At 39.7% G+C, this 20292-nt stretch overlaps 2 long non-coding RNA genes across 3 annotated transcripts; one reads left to right on the top strand and one right to left on the bottom strand.

Moving 5' to 3' along the window:
• Positions 1-1547: 1547 nt before the first annotated feature.
• LOC136241294 (uncharacterized) lies at positions 1548-5118 on the top strand. The gene is made up of 3 exons (XR_010694244.1): positions 1548-1800; positions 3499-3657; positions 4606-5118. It is a non-coding gene; the product is annotated as an uncharacterized lncRNA (long non-coding RNA).
• Positions 5119-5377: 259 nt separating this feature from the next.
• Positions 5378-7833, bottom strand: LOC136241293 (uncharacterized). 2 transcript variants are annotated; one of them, XR_010694243.1, is made up of 3 exons: positions 7379-7833; positions 6731-6894; positions 5378-6677 (listed from the first exon to the last, which is right to left on the bottom strand). It is a non-coding gene; the product is annotated as an uncharacterized lncRNA (long non-coding RNA). The 2 variants fall into 2 exon arrangements; XR_010694242.1 differs by having other exon boundaries at positions 6731-6868; positions 7379-7823.
• Between the last annotated feature and the right edge of the window lie 12459 nt (positions 7834-20292).

The raw sequence follows: 20292 nt of genomic DNA, 5'->3' as shown, positions 1-20292 counted from the left end.
CACACTGTTGCAGCATATACGAGTTGGGAACAAATAAATACTGTGTATGCTAATTTCTTAGCATGGATTGAGGCACATGAGATATTACGTTTGAGAAATCCCAAGGTTTTGTTGGCTTTAGCTGTTATGTAGTTGACATGCATGTTCCATTTTAGGTCTGATTGGATGATGACACCTAAGTACTTGCAACTATCAACTTGGGACAAGGGAGAGTTATCCATGTAATAGGTTCTTGGGATAGCGTAAAGCTTACTTAGGGTTACACTCATGCTGTGACATTTACCTACATTAAGTTTCATTTGCCATATCGAGGCCCATTCCATAAAGGAATTAATATCGCTTTGGAGTAAAATAGCATCTTCTGTACATTTAATTTGTCTGTATAGTATGCTATTAAGAGATGTGCAATTAATAAAATCTTTAGGGTACAGTACTGATGGTCCACTAGCTCAAGGCTACCGGCCATTAAAAATCAACAATTTACTTACTGTATCACATTACTTATAAAAATTACATTACTTATACTTAAAAAGTCACATTAAAGAGGGGCAGGGTGTGTTGGAACATCTACTACATGGGCATAAAAAATGAAATGTACAAGGGTTGTCAGCTAGTAGTTCCCGATCACTGTCCAAGTCTATATCCAAGTAAACTGATTAATGATTTTCACCATTGGTAGAACAGCTATCTAACCCATACTCCAGCCTAAATCACAATATAGACATATTTTATTATAGAACTGAGAAACTATAGCCAACTGTTCGGGTGGTGTGTCATGGTCTCTGGAAAGTGGACATGGCTAATTGAGCATTACAAGTTACTGCGAAGTGGTGAAGATTCCCAAAAGCTTTATTTGTAGCCTCTTCTGGAGATGCATCTTATAGCGTTATCCTGTCACATACTGCTGACAACTGCATGTGGATGATACATGACACTATAAGCTATGTCATAGTGGTGACTGTTCTATTTGACTGATTGCTCTATTAGAGTAGGTTTTGTTAGTAATTTTGAAAGGGGGATCGAAAGGGACACTGGTGCCCACAAGGCGTTACACGAGAACCACGTGCAAATGCAAAACAATGCGATGTTCAGAATTATATGTTTAAAATAGGTCATGCATTAATTACTCAAATTTCGCTTCACTGGACTCGTATTTCGTGGAGGGCAGTGCGTTTTGATTAAGACGTTGAGCTAGCACTGACTGGGAAGCTCATAGTGAAGATTTTTTTGGGGGGACCATCTGCAGCAGGGCGGACCATCTGCAGCAACTTTACATGGTCCGGTCGGACTACTTGAGGCGCGGTAGTTGGTCCGGCCGGACCACTTGCGGCGGGGGACCACCTGCAGCGTGACAATTCACATGCTTTAGCCTTCTCACAGGTCCCTAGTGGGATAGCATTCACAGACAGATAGACAGACAGACGAACGAAACGTACCTAATGGATACTTCACTTTTCAGACGATAATTGATACGTAGTGGCTATTCGTCCGGTTCCGGATGCCAATTTCACCACGCTATTCGTCCGGCTCGGATCACGTGATCCTATTTTAACAATAATACGGCATTAGTATACTTGAACTATCCTGAACTTGTGTGCGATCGGGTGGGAAGATGCAGATGGAATCCTATGACTATGTGTCCTGTTGGCGATAGGTTCGCGATTTTTCCTAATTAGAAGAAAAAATTAACAGATACGAGAAGGCCGGGTTTGTGCGAGATTGAAGCTGCTAGAAAGAGAGTAGCTAACCCACAAGTGTTTGAGCTGCATTCAAAGAGAAGTGATACCCAATTAATCAGCAGTAAGCTCAGTTGATATGTTATTGTTGCCTCTCTGTGTGTGGGTGTGTGTTAGTATTTAGTAATTGTGTTACAGGTGAAGAGGGCTCAAGGAGCCTGTATGTATGGAGCCTGGTATGTATGTAGCCTGGTATGTATGTAGCCTGGTATGTATGTATGTATGTCAAGGAACCTGTATGTATGGCTCCATACTGCTTCGTCCATGTCATGGACTGGTAACACACCACTTCATCGTGTCAAATGGCACCACCCCATATCAGTGGCGTATCTAGACATTTTACTTTACCTGGGCACTGGGTGGGCACGCCACTCAGCCAAGCAACACACATACACATGCCCATCTTCATATGGACATCAATATAGCGTTTAAAATATGTTGTGCATCACTATCTATGTGCTATACTTACATTAACTACATGCAGGATAACTAATATTACCCCACTTGATACAAACGCTAGCTACTATCGTCTTCTTCACACACAGTACACTGGAGGAAACTTTGAAATTTCACACAGCCACATCTCAAAACGTCTCAAAAGTTGCTCTTGTCTGTTCACATCTGAATTTTGACTACATCTTCGTCTTGAATTGGCACTATTCACCACACATTCATTTGTTCTCTGTCACGATGCTGCAGTTGGTAGTCATGTGATCTTCCTTCTATTAAGTGCTTTACATTGGCAATACCACAATCGAAACCAATGCAAGATCGCCGTTCTCCTCTGCACTACCTCTGGAAAAAAAGGCTTGAGTTGACATGGATTAGAGCTACGTAAGTTGTGCTAGTACAATCATTATTGCTATAAACGGTTATTCAACATTACTGTTGAATAGCATTTACCCGGGCACGATTCAAATTAACTAGGGCCCAGACCCGGGTAGGCCCGGGTGTAGATACGCCACTGCCCCATATCCCTGTTTTAGTGATTGAGACCAGGCATCATAGACCTCCCTTTCCTCAAAGTTGAGTTGCTTTATGCACACCTCTCACAAGGAGAAGCATCTGCTTCCGTAGTTCCCAGCTATCATCCACATGCAGCTCATCCACCTTCCTAGAGGTTCTCTAATTACTAGGCCTAAATTCACAGCTTGTGGATTGGTTACTATAGCATCCCTTGATTAGGTGAGGGATGCCACCTTTGGGACGGAGGTGGAAGTGGAGATTGATATCCTAGTGTGTAGCACTTACTGTGTTCAACTAATAATTGATAGTGCACCAGTTGAACAGGATCAAGAGAATATTATTCCATTGTAACTAGCTGTACTACTACTATCTGCTGTCACCATCTTTTACAAACACTAGAGCTAATCATCACCTAAAATTCTCTCACTACCAACCCAGCACAGAAATTTACTGTAACTCTTTCCCCCCAAGACGACAATTGAGAACGGAATTCTCTACCCTACCCTGATCTACATGAAGTTGACATTAAAATATTTAAGTTATACTTATTTACATAATGTACTGTGCTTGTACATTAGCATGTTACCCCTGAGGGTTTCGCTAATAAATATATAAGCTGTAGCTAGAAACTTAAAATATGGCACATGCTGGTTGGCTCAAAAAGGGAAGAACCTGGTATTAGTTATATGACATAATTTTGACAATTTGTGTGAAGTGTGTTTTGTGAATAGGAAAAGTGTTTTAGTTGAAAAAATTAAACTCCGTTTTTTAAATGTTTTTTAATCTGCTTTACCAGTTAGGTACTGGAGGGCGAACACTGGAGGAAAAGCCTGTATGAGGTGTTTATCACGAGCCAGGGAACCTAAGCTAAAATCTTTGACTAAAGTGAAACGGTGCTTCAGAGCCTTGTTGTAACTTTTATTAATACTGATCACAACCATGAACTATAAAGAAGGTACAATATTTGCTGATTAATTGAGTATGTTTATATACATAATTATAGACATGTACCAATTTCTATATGTGCAAAAGTGATCATGCAGTTACGTATAACTTGTGAAAAGCTGGCATTGAGATAACTATAGGATAGTGTTTTGTATATTTTAATACAGTGTAAAGTTGAGCCCATTGGTTCTTTTAACACTATTTTGTATCAGTGGTAATTTACATGGATTCTAAACTAAAGTTCTACATTCACACAGATTTTACTGCAAAGAAGGCTAACTGTAATAATTATTTAGGTCTTATTTCTGAAGTATTTGAATGTATGGACTTGGATGATATGCCAAATCCCTTGTCCGTCCACTGCTTGAGTATAACAATGCAATTTGGGGGCCATATTACATCATGGATAAACATAAGATAGAAGCTATACAACGAAGAGCCACTAGAATGATTACCACCTGTTGTGATTTGTCTTAATATGATCGATTGCACTATTTTAATTTACCATCTTTACAGTACTGAAGGCTCAGAGGAGATCTGCTATTTTTGTACCAAATGATCAACAATTTCTATAGTAATACAGAGAGCTTTTTGTCATTCTCACAATCACAACAAGAGGGCACAACATGAAATTATTCAAGCCATGCACATACGAATTGCTTGTCAAGATCATCTTTCTTTTCAATTAGAGTGATTAATGATTGGAATTCTTTATCCCAATCAGTGATTGACGCCAGCTCCCCTAGAATCTGCTGGACAGACACTATAGTAATATAATGTATGATTTTTAATGGGTATAGCTACTTAATTGTGTGTATGATTTGGATGTACAGGTTATGCCTCTATCCAAAATAGATTACAATTTCAATTTTTTGTGACAAAAAAGTTGCTATACATATACTTAAAATTAATGTCCATGCTACCCTAAATTAACTGTACAATGTGCTATATACTACAGGTGAAATTTGCTCGTCTTCCTCAACAACGTCACCTGGATGATGAAAACAAGAAGAAAGCGTTAAAATAATATTGAAAGTTAAAAAAACTATCCCAACAGCCTATGATTGCAGAGACAGGCCATATTGAAGGATTAAGGAATACACACTCACTCACTGAGAAAATTGTGATCAGTTGTGCATGTGCTTATATGACCAACGTTTATTGATACTGTATAAATCTCTGTGTGCTGTTACATGTCACCCAGACATAATAAATTATAATGTGTTTTGAGAAGCTATATTACTTAGGTAACCAATGCCAGTCCCACTATGGTATGTATGGTTATCTTCCCAACAGCTGGGATTAGCTATAACCTTGCACACTTTAGTAATAAAAGTTTTCTGATATGGATTGACTACAGCAAGCCATCTAGCTATATTATCATTATTTCCCACATCTATGTCATGACTGTATTTTCATTATACAACCATCACATTTTTTTATACTTGTAGCTATGCACAGCAAAATTAAAAAAAAGTTGTAAATAAAAAAATCGTAGATAGACTTACTTATTTTGCAACTTTAATTACATCATCAATCAAGTTAGATTATTTTATGACCATCCCTTCCCAATTCTGGCTGGCTGTTCAATCTGACCACAGTAAAGTTGTCAGATCTGAAAATGGATGGCTAGCTTAACTCCATACAGCCTGCTAGTCTCATGTAGCCAGAACACTGATTTTTCCTTTTATGTGCAGGCAGGAAAAATATCAATGAATGCATTATGAGAATTCTGCAGTCAACATGAATAATCATAACTTTAGATAAATAACCAGCACCCACTGTAATATAGATTACATACAAACAATATAACAAATGTACATAACTCACAACAATATATAAGCACACAATTGGCCTGGTTCCTCAATTTGTACTGTCATGTTCCTCAGAACAGTACCACTTGGAGGGTAGAATGTCTTATCTGCTTGAATGCATGACTAGTGAAAACGTTCTAAGCACGGATGGCATTTTACCATACCATCCCAAATGTCAGGCAGTTGACAAGTGCAGGTTTTTTTTAGTAATGGTTTTGCAGGAGCTCTTCCTTGTCAAACAACATAAAAAGTGTTATATAAGCGTACTTTGATTATATGTAATTTTCTCTGGAACTGCTCCAGCACATAAAGTATTGCAAATGCAAGAACAAACAATCCACAGTCAGAACCACCTGGACATCCGGAAATGTTAGGGACAAGTACTTTCCAGGTGTGTTTGGAACACTCCCATATACAACTGCTACCATTAATGTTAATTTTGCAGTTCTTTTTTGACACAAGAATCCAATAGGATTCATAGCAATTTAGTACCAGCACAAATTCACTACTCTTATTATCAAACATGCATGTTTGGCTTCTCTGTAATCCTGATACGTTTTGAAACTTTCTCTTCAGCAAAGTTTGCTCAGCATTTATTAGTCTTGCATTAAGCCAATCTATTTGATTCCTTTAAATCGGATTCATAAACTTTTACTCCTGCAGCAATTTCAATGATAGTTCTATCTGGTTCCTCATACGTACTTTTCATCTGAACTTGTGGTGCTCAGCACCTGTGGTTTTTTAACCTCTCCTTTGCTTTTCTTCTATTCGCAACTGTTCCAGGCGGAAATGTGACATGTAATGCATTGTGTGTTTTAGGGATTACTTGTGGTGTAGTATTTTCACACTGTGTGACTTTGTTTCATTACTGTGACTCATTTAGCACAAGTGGCAAAACCATTCTTTTCACTTTGGTGTAGACTTCAATCCAACATAAGATATATGACAATCACAGCATATAGCTGTGCATTCGAAAAACTCCCTTTCACACACTTGGTAGCTGGGGTCAAACTTAATTCTTTTTCTCCATGACCTGACACAGTTGAGCCCATCCATCATCAGTGAAATGCTTTCTGATTCAGAATACTTAACATTTTCATCTATGCAAGTATTTCGTATCTTCATGTCTTGCTTGTACTGATGCTACATCCAGTTCGACACCATCATTCATAGCTGTGTTAGCATCAAGAACAGAAACAAACCATTTCAGCATTTCCTGAAGAGCAGTGCATTGCTATAGTGATGTAATTAAACAGATAATAAACATACCTCTTTCTTGATACTTGGGATGCTGTCTAAAACAGCAAAAGGTCCATCTGCTAACTTCACTTTCTTTGGTAAGCCAATAACTGTTACAGTAAGTCTGAGCCTTTAGGCCTCCCTCGTTTTGGTACTCTACCAGGCAATCTATATCAGACAACTCAAGTTCATATCTGCAGTGGATGCATATACACATAATACGCTCTAGAAACATGTGGGGGTCAAGAAATAAATCCTTTCTCTCATAAGACATTAAGCCATAGATATACTGACTCAAGGTTAGTATAATATCTGTGATAAAGCTGTTGCAAATTGCAATCCCTGACCCTGCCTGCACTGCAGCAGAGACAGGGATACTGGTGTTAGCTAGCCAAACCACCAAAAAGTGCTGGGTCATCATGCAGCCCTATGACATGGTCATGGCAGAACAGAGTTATACCCTCTCTCTCTCTCTCTCTCTCTCTCCACACACACACACACACACACACACACACACACACACACACACACACACACACACACACACACACACACACACACACACACACACACACACACACACACACACACACACACACACACACACACACACACGCACGCACGCACGCACAACACGCAAAAGCATATAGGCTAGGCCAGCAACCACATCAAGCTTACCGCTGATTGGGTCTCTTTCCTTCAGTTTTACTTTTAAATGTCTTTCCTCCGTGAATAGCTAAAACAGTCTGAATATACTATCTCTTCCTTGAAATTCTTGTGGGTTTCTCTCCGGCTCGGTTGTTCTCTTTCTATAGCAGCTTCAATCTTTCTGCTAGCTATCTCTCAGAATTGCACAAACCAGTTCCTTTCTCGTATCTGTGAATTTTTTGAGAAAAAGTTGCGAACCTATCAAAACAGGACACATCAGATTCTCATTCCATCAACACCATCAAGTTTAGGATACTGTAGTTCAGGTGCACTAAAGCCATAGATATACTAATCCCAGGTACTATGCTAAAGCCGTATATGTTAAAACCGGATCACGTGGACCGAGCCGGACGAATAGCCTGGTAAAATCGGCGTCCGGAACCGGACGAATAGCCACTACGTAATTGATATAACTGGGGCGCGCGGCACCATTTCTTTCGGTATGCGTGGATTGCAGAGGTGCTTTTCGAACACTTCTTGATTCGAAATGCTGTGTAACGGGTTGAACATAGCTGACAACGAAGCGTGATGGATACTTCACTTTCAGACGATAATTAGGGCGCGCGGCACCATTTTAGATGCGGTATGCGTGGAATCACCAGTCATAATTATTTACAAAAAAAAGTTAACAAACAAGTACACAGAAAAATTTGGAAGTTTCAACTAGAGTAGGGACCATAGCACATTGATAAAAAGTGCTGAAACAAGCTAGAGTAGTGCACGATATTAAATCACAGTAAAACAATAAGAAGTGTTATATCCCTACTGTACATTTCCATTACGGTATCTTGAGCACAGTAGGGATATAACACTTCTTATTGTTTTACTGTGATTTAATATCATGCACTACTTTAGTTTGTTTCAGTACTTTTTATCGATGTGCTATGGTCCCTACTCAAGTTGAAAATTCCAAATTTTTCTGTGTACTGACTACAGTGAGCTACTTGTTTATGTATAATTTTAAACTGTTAAGCACATTATAACTTGACATGTATATAGCATAGTTACAGGATGACAATGACATGAATCAACTATAGAGCTATTTGGCAACCATATGTGTCTGGGAGGAGGCAGAATGATTTTCATTGCAAACTGCCTTCCCAGTATCCCTCTAAAGTAATCACAATTAGTCAATTACTTCTGTGCACTCGTTATTCCAACAGATTATATGTAGCTTAATCACTTGAAGCAACGAATTACACCCCTGTGTGATTGTAGAAGTACATGCATACTGCATGCATGCATGTACATAGCTGCCACAAAAAGGAGACTTCAAACATTAAAGGACAAAACAGACGAACAAATTGCATTCCTTTTGTACTCATGAAAAGTATGTGAGTTTCACAATGCTATCACAGTTGTATCAGGTGATCAGCATCCTGGAGCTGGTAGACGTAGGAGATCTATGGTCAAGGATTCATGCAAGGACCTTTATAATGTAAAATGAACTTTTTGTTTACATTGTCTACTATGCTATCTACTGCACATGCACAAGACACAGCAAAAAACTTCAAATCACATACAATTGTCAATTAAATTATTTATTTTAAATTAATGATTGGAATTCATTACCACGGTCATACATAATCAGTTTTAAGAATTAACTCACTGGACAGACACCATGCTAATGTTGGTATGTATGTGATGCTGTTATTATTAACATTGATTCCAACCATTTCTTGGCCGCCACTTTTAATGCTAGTTGTTTGTCATGCTTTATTACAGCTTAGCTGATTTGGCATGGTAAATCATAGCCCAATAATCTGTGGGTACACTACTCTACTACCTGGGTGCAACTCCCCTTTCCTGTTTGTAGACACCCTGCAGGTATATTGGTATGTGTTCCCCTCTATTGTAAGTAACAAATATGTCTGTCACAGTATGTAATACTACTACTGTATGAATTTACAGATATTGAAGTCTAATCAACAGTACTTCCCTTGGCTGAATTAATGATGAACTCAATCAAAACTAAAAATTTGCAAAAAGTAAAGGAAAATTACAGTGCTATATAGCAATACAGAAAATTGGTACAAGTAATGTAATATGTAGTACTATCCCTTGTGTGCATATGTGTGAACTTCAAACACTACAGTGAGTAATGATTAATAGCTTGTACTAGCTAGTCAACAGTTATTTAAGCACTTGATTAATTAGCACACACATACTTGGTAGTAAGTGTAAGAGGATAGGCAATCACACCTTTAGGTATATCACCATGTGCTGCAAGTATTGGGTCATCAGAGTCAGGATCACATATCATTTTAACATCAAAAGAGCGGCCCCCTTCACCTCCAGTGTAATGAAATGTAAAAGATTTTGAGGTAATGTTGTAGTCTATTTTAGGACCGGTATTTCCAATGTTATAGTAAGTATCATGGAATGGATCTTCTTGACAGGCAGCAACTCCATTGCATTTTCCAATGGGATTCTCTAGTTTTATTCCACTGCAAGGATTGTAGTAGTAAGTATAGCCTTCACTGTCCACAGTAGTCAGTGGTGCATGTGGGTTGTCTAGATAATGAAGGTTTATCACTGCACCATCACTAGTACTCTTACAAGTACATGAGTCAGTTTGTTCACAAGTTTGAGGAGTGGGTGGAGTACTGCATCCATCAGGACAGGCACACACGCTGTAAAGATCGAATGTCTCTTTGTCATCATTTACTCTAAAGAATGGCTCTTCTCTTTGGCTTTCATCGCAAATCAGATTGACAGTGCTAGTTGAGATGCCGGTTTCAAAGTTTGCAAGATATTGAATGCTAAGCATATTGTTATTCATTGTGAATTTAGCAGTATCAGTTCTACCTAAGCCTGAAATAGTATCTCCTTGTTTCTTACACACCGAGTGTGCATCACAGAAAGGATTTGTAATTGATGAGCATGGGTTGTAGAAAAATGTTTGTTCTGGATTTGGTCCATCACTCATGGGATTTGTTGGATTGTCAAGAGAATGAAGGTTAATTGTACCACTTCCATCTGACATTTCACAGCTACACAAATCTTTAGCTACACATTCAGTTTCTGCAGATACACATTTCCCAGGACAGGCACATTGGGTGTAGAGCTTAAATTTGTAATTGCGCTCAATGGGCTCTCTGATATACTCAAATTTTCCTATCACTTCATCTTCATCACATACCAGTTCAACTTCTGATGACCTGTTCTGGCCATACTTGTCAGTGAATCTAGACTTGTAAACTGCAACCACAAAATTGTCCACAACCTTAAACTCAACAGTGTCAAGATTTCCAAGATCATATGCCTCCACACCATCACCTGTCTGACACAAACCAGTCTGTGGACATTCATGATCAGAGAAATTCAAGCATGGGTTGTAATAAAAGTTGTATTCTAGTCCAGTTTGCTCAGACTTCCCTGTAGTTTCAAATTCCGGTCCTTGCCCACTAACTAATCCATGGAGATCAATCAACCCAGGTTGTTCGACATTAACTAAATTGCAAGAGCATTCGTCAATCTTGACACACATTGGTTGGAGATCTATAGCCACTGGCAAAGCATTAGAGCAAGCCAGAATCACCAGCAACATTAGCATCTGAGTGAATCTCATTTCTTCCTCACTGTTCCAGGTAGATATCTTAAATTAAAGATACTAGCCTGCTTCACTGTACACACTTTTATACTTGCTGTGGTCCACATGATGCAACAAGTGGAAAAGTGGTGTCACTGATCAGGTCATATGCTGCTTGTCACATGACGGAAACGCGTGATGGAAAACATGGTGCATGTTTGTTACCACACACTTTCATCACCAGCTTCTACATTTAAAGGGGATAATATTTAGATTTTTGTGTACACTTATATGAACCATCAGTTATCATAATGTATTCAGTGACAATCTTGTGGTTATCATAGTATCTTGTTTGTGACCACACATTGTTGCACAACTTTGTGGTCAATCCTATTTATTGCACAGCACATTTTAAATAAAAATGTTTTAAGTGTGACATAGGCTAGCGTCTCCATTTAGTATTTATTGGATGCACAATACTGTGATTAGCTTTTCTATGTACATATAGTGCATAAGGTAAATTAATTATTGTCTCTTTCACTATGCAGCAGTCATGTGACTTCCATAATTTCAACAGATTGTGCAATAATTAATTTACCTCATGCACTATATGTACATAGAAAAGCTAATCACAGTATTGTGCATCCAATAAATATCAAATGGAGACGCTATGTCACACTTAAAACATTTTTATTTAAAATGTGCTGTGCAATAAATAGGATTGACCACAAAGTTGTGTAACAATAAGTGGTTTTCCCCTTCCCATAAATCAGAGAAACAGATAAACATCCCTTTCCTGCCTAGCAAAGTGTAAAAGAACATCAACAAGATAATGCACCATCAAATGCACATATCATTAAGTGGTATAGTGTATACAGTTTCAATGCTTCACCTTGCCAGTATAGATAGAGAGAACTGGACTCATAAGCAGTGCTCACTGCTACACAGGATCCCGCAACACTCTTCAAATCACCATAAGCAACTGTTCCACTAAACATAGCAGGATATATATGATAGCTACCATCCTAAAATAGCCGTGAAAGTGTAACGCTGTGACTTTGTCGAGAACAATTATACTTAGCTACCACTAGTATTATTCTTAACACAGACTGACTTGTACAACATAAGGAAACCTTAACATAACTACTTAACATCCAAAGTGTTAATTGTCCAACAATATATAATTAAATATATGTTACTACAGAGGTCTGTTACACTATCCTCCTCCACTAAGAAGATGTCCCATCTTCACGTTCTCACATAATCCTGCAGTCTCACAGGAGGCCGGTGCTGTCTGGTTGGGTAACGTCTTGTCTCACTTGGGGGTTGATCAGTTCCAACATTTGTAGGTTGTGTTGATGTAGGTTGATCACTGGAGTAGCATTCATCATCATAATCTACCAACTCCAAATCTGTTCCCACAGGTGGAGCTCGAGGGGTAGGTACATGTTCCTCACTTGCTGCGGCCGGTTGATCACTACTGGCAGAAGTGGAAGGCAAGTCACCATCTAGTCGAATGTCCTGTGGACATGGCTTTAATCGGTTAAAATGCACCACCTGTCGCTGCCTCCGTCCCCTTTGACACTGTACTCTATAGGTGCACTCGGACAGCTTTTTCATGACTTTGAAAGGTCCAGTCCAAGGGTGGAAAAGCTTCCTACTACTGTTCTTTGGGACTTTTGGGTTTAACACCCATACCATGTCACCAGTCTTAAATGGTGAGCCATTTGCCCTCTGGTCATAATATGCTTTCTGCCTTTGATGCTGCACTCCAGCAGTCTTTTTTGCTACTTCAAACGCAGCTGTCAGTTGCTTCTCAAGGTCTACTGCATATTCATTGATGGATTGTGTCTTGTTATCTATTGCAGTGCCATATAGGATGTCTATGGGTAGAACTGCCTGACGGCCATACATTAAATAAAATGGTGCATAACTGGTCGAGGCATGAGTACTGGTGTTATAAGCAAAGCATACCTTGCGAATGTGATTTTCCCAATCCCACGGATTGTCTTTGCAGTGGGTAGCTAACATGCTTAGTAGTGTTCTGTTAAATCTCTCCACCATGCCATCACATTGTGGATGGTATGGGGAAGTTCTACTCTTTTGAATACCTAAAAGCTTGCATACCTCTGACATCAGCTGTGACTCAAACTGTTTCCCTGATCTGAGTGAAGCTGGCTAGGTACTCCAAAACGCATGAACACCTCATCTACCAGGCGAATGGCAACAGTCTTAGCCTCTTGATTCGGGATTGCAAAAGCCTCCATCCATCTACTAAAATAATCAGCCACAACCAGTATGTAACTGTTGCCAGCTTGGCTCTCAGGGAATGGTCCCAAGATATCCATGGCCATAACTTGCATAGGATAGCTTGCTGTTATTGTACCTAGTGGCGCTCGTTTGGAAACAGGAGGTGATTTCCTAGTAGCACAACTTGCACAGGTTTGACACCAGCTGCAAGTGTCATTCCAATATCCAGGCCAATAAAAACGTTCTTTAACCCTTCCAAAGGTCTTCTCCTGTCCCAGGTGACCACCTGCTACTCCATCATGCAGTGATGCCAGAATGTCTGACCGATGATTCTTAGGGACTACAAACTGTAGCCACTTCTGATCCCTCTGAGGTTCAGAGAACTGCCTATACAACACTCCGTTGATGACTATCAACTGGTCCCACAACTGCCAGAGTCTGCGGTCCTCGGGACTGATATTGCTCAGAACAGCCGGTTTCTGATTAGTTTCCTTAGCAGCCAGTACTGATGAAATACGGGGATCATCTATCTGGGCAGTTCGAAGTTCCTCTGGGGAGTGAGCACTCAGTGAAGCCAGATCAGTAGGGACTACTGCTGCTAGTGCAAGAGCCTCATCAGCTGGAATGATTCCACATTGTTTACAAGGGATTCTTGACATGGCATCAGCATTGTTGTGACTTTTACCTGGCCTATGCTTAACTGTGAAGTGATACTCTTGTAGCTTCTGTACCCAACGTGCAACTTGGCCTTCTGGGTCTTTAAACTTCTGTAACCACGCCAAGGCACCATGGTCAGTCCGAATTGTGAAATGTGATCCTAGAAGGTAAGGGCGGAAGTGCTGAAGAAAGGTCACCACAGCCAATAGTTCTCTTCTCGTCACGCAGTAATTGCGCTCAGCCTTAGTCAAGCTTCTGCTGGCATATGCAACAGTACACTCTCTGCCCTCTTGGATCTGGGATAACACTGCTCCAATGCCCATGTCACTGGCGTCAGTGTCCAAAATGAAAGGCTGTGACCAGTCTGGTAAAGCAAGTATAGGTGCAGAAACTAAGCGAGTCTTTAAGCAATCAAAGGCTTCCTGGCACTGGGTAGTCCATTTGAATTCAGACTTCTTCTCTGTAAGCTTGTGCAATGGTGAAGCTACTGAAGCAAAGTTTTTGATAAATCTTCTATAATAGCTGGCTAAGCCTAGAAATTGTTGTGTTTCTTTAATGGTAGTAGGTATAGGCCATTCTCGTACACGACATGTTTTGTCTGGATCAGGTAAGATCCCATCTGCAGAAACAACATGCCCCAAGAATTGCACTTTAGGTTGCATGAACTGGCACTTGTGGGGTTGTAATTTTAGTCCTGCTCTGTCTAATCGTTCAAAGACTTGCCTAAGGTTGCTCAGATGTGCCTCAAATGTTTTACCTACAATAATAATATCATCTATATAGACAATGCAACTGCTCCATTGTAACCCTGACAATACCATATCCATTAACCTTTGAAAGGTTGCTGGGGCATTACACAGCCCAAATGGCATAACATTAAAGTGAAATAGACCTTCATGGGTACAAAAGGCAGTTTTCTCCCGGTGCTTCTCATCTACCTCTACTTGCCAGTACCCGCTCTTCAAGTCCAATGTAGAAAAACATTTTGAACCAGCTAAAGTATCCAGGGTGTCGTCTATCCTTGGAATTGGGTAAGCATCCTTATGTGTTATTTCGTTAACCTTCCGGTAATCAACACAAAACCGCAAAGAACCATCTTTCTTTGGCACTAAAATGATTGGTGATGCCCACGGACTCTTAGATGGTGCGATAATTTCCTTTTCTTGCATCTCTGCTATCATTTTCTTTATCTCATCCCTTTGAGGTAGCGGTACCCTCCTCACAGCTTGCCGGACTGGATTTCCTGTGGTCTCAATTCGATGGCTAAGCACATTTGTCCTACCCAAGTCATCTGGTTTCAGGGCAAACAGGTGAGCATATGAGGTGAGCAGTGCACTGAATTGTCTCAGCTGGTGTTCAGTTAAACTATTTGGCATTGCACCCAAAATACTGCTCAAGATAGCTTCCCAATCTCCCTGCTGCATCAGGACATCAGATTTGGTTACCCCCGATACCTCATCCAATGGCTCTATCGCTGTGGCATCTGCAACTTTGGTCCCTTTATGTACAGTGACGGGGTGGGACTCCATGTTAAGCATACGCATAGGAACAAACCCTTTTAGTGGTATCACAACAGCACTAGCAACAAGTACTTCTGCTTTCTTAGACTTCTTATTCTCCACAATCCAATTCCCCTGACAGGTGACTGGCATCATCCCCATTACTTCAATTTCACTAAGAGCCCCAATAGTAATGGTGTCTTGCACGGTGACATCAACCTGTGTGACCGATGAGCCAGGTAATGTATGAGCACACAAGGGTATTTTAATAGTACGAGTGCGCAACTCACCATGACCAATGTCCAAAACACATTCATGAGCCTCAAGGAAGTTTAGCCCTAGTATACCCTCTGATGTTAATGCATCAGCTACAATCACCTCCTGTTGGAAAATTTGCCCTAACAGCTGTAGATTGACCATCACAGATCCCTGTACTCGCATTGGTGAGCCATCTACACCAACCAGCCGCATACTAGCATGGTTTAACTTGGGAGAATTACTCGGCTTGATTCGATCCCACACCTCACTACTTATGAGGGACACAGCTGCTCCCATATCAATCAGGAATGATACCTGATGGCCATACACATGCGCAGGCACGGAATATTTAGATACACTATTAATAGAAATTGTGGGTGTGACATCATTATCTGCTGTGGGGTCAGCATTGCTAGCATCCTTGTTCCTTTGTGTCTGCATCTCACTTGTAGTCATTGCCTTATTTTCTGGGTCCACAGGTATACTGCTAGCACATCCCCGAGCATAATGCCCTGGTTGCTTACAGACATGGCACATAATTGCTTGGGGCTGCCTCCTTCTCTTTCTTTGTCTCGGTGGTTGATATCGACTGCTTTCTGCATCTTCCACTTTCTTCTCCAGTCTGCTTAGCTTCTCCAACAAATTTTCTATCATCAATGTCAGGCCCGGTTCAACGGATGCTACAGCGTTCCCTTGAGTTGTTCCGGGTTGCACACCTGCGCCATCACCTTGAGCGCTGCACTGTATCAAATACGACTCGAGTTCCAGAGTAGCTGCAAGTGCTGCCACCATCGTTGAAGGGCGTTTTTGTCTCACGCCAAACGCCACCTGGGAGTTGTCCAGTTGGTCGAGGTATCTATTGAGTGCGATGTGTTCCCTAGCTGCTTCTTCCAAGTCTGGATAAGCCTTGTCTGCTAGCACAGACAGTGCGTCAGCAAAATCACCCCAGCTCTCGCCCTCTTGCCTCTCACGAGAGTGTAACTCAGCTTTGTACAGATTCTTGGTTACTGACGGCTCAAAGCGTTCTCGAAGCGCCTCTATAGTGTGTTTGTACCCTGTGGCCTTAATTCGAGTAAGCGCCACGTGAGCTTTACCAGTCAATCGCACGTGCAACCAAAGTGTCTTCTGTACCTCGTCCCACCCGTTGAGTATGGCTACATTATCAAAGTGCTGGACCCAGTCGCTAAATTCCCCTTCCCCAGAAAACACATCAGGAAGAATCACTGGCCTTTGAGTTGTCACTTGACGTACTGGTCCTCGCTCCACCGGGTTCTCGTCGGACATTCCAGAATCAGTGCCTCTCGGGTCAGGCTTGTGGGGCGGTGCTCCTCAGCTCTGAAAATGTTTAAGCACACAACAGTGTCTCGGTTCAATTAGACTCCACCTTATCAGGTACCGTTAAGGGTGGCCACGGTACAACAGCTTTCTCTCCTTGGGTTCAGAGTGGCGGCGATGACCAATCCTGCCGACTACGCCAATGTAACGCTGTGACTTTGTCGAGAACAATTATACTTAGCTACCACTAGTATTATTCTTAACACAGACTGACTTGTACAACATAAGGAAACCTTAACATAACTACTTAACATCCAAAGTGTTAATTGTCCAACAATATATAATTAAATATATGTTACTACAGAGGTCTGTTACAAAAGCACCAATTGCAAAATAACAAATACAGTGAAATGCATCATCTAACAGTTGAATGGAGTTAATTACATGTGTCCCAACAGCATTACAAGAGTGATTAATTGAACACCACACACATTTGAACCTTGAAAATTACTGCAACTAGAAACTTGATCTTGTAGAGCTTGTAGCAATTTTTATAAATTATGCTGATTGATGTTAAAATGATCAGTTGGCTGTTTAAGGCACTTTACTAGAAACAATAAGTCATTGAGTTCTAAATATTATGTGTACATTAGTGGTAGCAATTGTAGCTGTTCAAGTCGAGTTTTGTAAGATGATTCGTAATCATTTAATATGAATTTAGTTGAGTATATCCATCTTATCTTACCCCCTTTCCTCTATGCCTATGTAAGTTAGTTATTACCCCATGATATCTGAAACACTGAGATGACAGATCTAGAATAATGGTGAACATCACAATAATAACAAAATTTAGACCTAGCAGTATGGGTGGGAGATCTGAGATCAACAATCAGTACCCTTAGTGGAGAATTTTAATTCTATTTTCATTGCTTTACAGACAAACACATTACATGAATGGTGGGGTAAAAAAAACAACAGATGGAATAATTAAGTGAATCTGAGAGAGAAATGATGATTAATGTCAAACACCTAAAAAAGACAAAATACTTTGGTACACTTAGCCTGTCACATTAAATCCAAAGGTGGACAATTTGATTCCAAATGTGATCTGTCTGTGTCAACAAACGATGCATGGATCTCTTAGTCTCCCTTGAGGGGACCAACTGTGAAAGACAGTCTAGGTAATTGTGGCTGCCTTGTTATACGATAGCTACTCATAGTGTAGGGTGGAATAATTTCCATTGCAAACTTATGCTGCCTTCCCAGTATCCCTCTAAAGTAATCACGATTAGTCAATTACTTCTGTGCACTCATTATTCCAACAGATTATATGTAGCTTAATCACTTGAAGCAACAAATTATATACTTATATACCCCTGTGTGATTGTAGAAGTACATGCATACTGCATGCATGCATGCATGTACATAGCTGCCATAAAAAGGAGACTTCAAACATTAATGGACGAAACAGATGAGCAAATCACATTCTTTTTGTACTCATGAAAAGTATGCAAGTTCACAATGCTATCACAGTTGTATCAGATGATCAACATCCTGGAGCTGGTAAAAGTAGTCCCAGGATGTTTAATTAAGTTGGACACGAGATGAGGGTTATAGAAAGTAGTTGCAAGGGTAATCCCCTTGTTGAAAATAATTGCGTTGTGTGATAACTATCTCCAATAACATTTCTCAACTCATTGTCACTCTAGTTGGTGAGTAATGACTTGTTTGGTTATATTTTTGGTTATACTTTCCTTCGCAACTTTGATTTGTTTAGAGCGCTACCTAGCTGTTAATCATAATTTGTATCCTGAAAATTTTACATGAAAAAAAGTAGAACAATTGTCTTCAGATCACGTTTATACATTTAGCATTGTCTCTATATAATTGAGCTTGGTAGAGTGTTACTCGTGAGATCTTCTCATAACCATACAGTGAAAACCTGCATGCCATGTGTGTGTGCATGTGTATACATGTGTGAATCAGGCTTTTAAAATTTAAAAAGATGGTCTGACTGTGTAGAACTATGAAGAATAGGAGTCTAGAAAATAGAAAAGTTTGAAATTTTAGATGCTTTGAGGTTGCAGTTTAGGAATTTTTAATTCACAATCACAGTAAATCCAATCTTTAATATTGTGAAATGAATTGGCTTGCTATAGGGCAAAATTGTTCAGCAAGCCGCTATTAGAGTAGTTACTTGACTGCTCTATTGGAATAATTATTTTGATCATTTTTATGAAATAGCTAAAGTGTTGCTGCATGTTTAATATTGCTATAATACATGTTATAGGTAAATGAAACTGCATTTGTACTGTTGATATAATATAGTGGTATATAGGATTGTCTGCTATGATATATAGTTAACACATCAGATATGGTATTGACCAAAACTATCTATATTTGTCACTGTGAATGCATGTGTTTGCCGTCATTGTATTTTGAACAGAAGTGGAGACTACCACTCCATGACTAGTATGATATGCAAACTATTGTATTGTCCCATTTAAAAGTTCCATTAAATTGTTATCACAGACTCAGAGGAAATCTATGGTCAAGGATTCATGCAAGGACCTCTATAATAATGTAAAATGAACTTTTTGTCTACATTGTCTACAATGCTATCTACTGCACATGCACAAGACACAACAAAAAAAACTCTTCAAATTGCATACAAATTGTCAATTTAATTTATTAATGATTGGAATTCATTACCACAGTCATAATCAGTTTTAAGGACTCACTGGACAGGCACCATGCTAATGTTGGTATGTATATGATGCTGTTATTATTCATTTAGCATTAATTTCAACCATTTCTTGGCCACCACCTTTAACACTAGTTGTTTTTCATACTTTATTACAGCTTGGCTGATTTGGCATGGTAAATTATAGCCCGATAATCTGTGGGTATATACTACTCTACTACCTGGGTGCAACTCCCCTTTCCTTCTTGTAGATCCCCTGATATGTTCCCCTTTATTGTAAGTAACAAATATGTCACAGTATGTAATACTGTATGAATTTACAGATATTGAAGTCTAATCAACAGCAGTACTCCCCTTGGCTGAATCCATTTCTTGGCCGCCACCTTTTATTTCACAACTTTTTTCACCTAGGCTTTTGAGGGCCGCACTCTTTTTTACAGCTTGGCTGTTTTTGAGTGGATTATATATATATATATATATATATATTAATGATGAACTCAATCAAAACTGAAATTTGCAAAAAGTAAAGGAAAAACTACAGTGCTATATAGCAATACAGAAAATTGGTACAAGTTATGTATTATGTAGTACTATCCCTTGTGTGCATATGTGTAAACTTCAAACACTACAGTGAGTAATGATTAATAGCTTGTACTAGCTAGTCAACAGTTACTCAAGCACTTGATTAGCACACACATACTTGGTAGTA

The sequence above is a fragment of the Dysidea avara genome, chromosome 12 (assembly GCF_963678975.1).
Source record: "Dysidea avara chromosome 12, odDysAvar1.4, whole genome shotgun sequence".
NCBI classification, from domain to species: domain Eukaryota; kingdom Metazoa; phylum Porifera; class Demospongiae; order Dictyoceratida; family Dysideidae; genus Dysidea; species Dysidea avara.
This window is presented reverse-complemented; position numbering and strand designations above follow the sequence as displayed.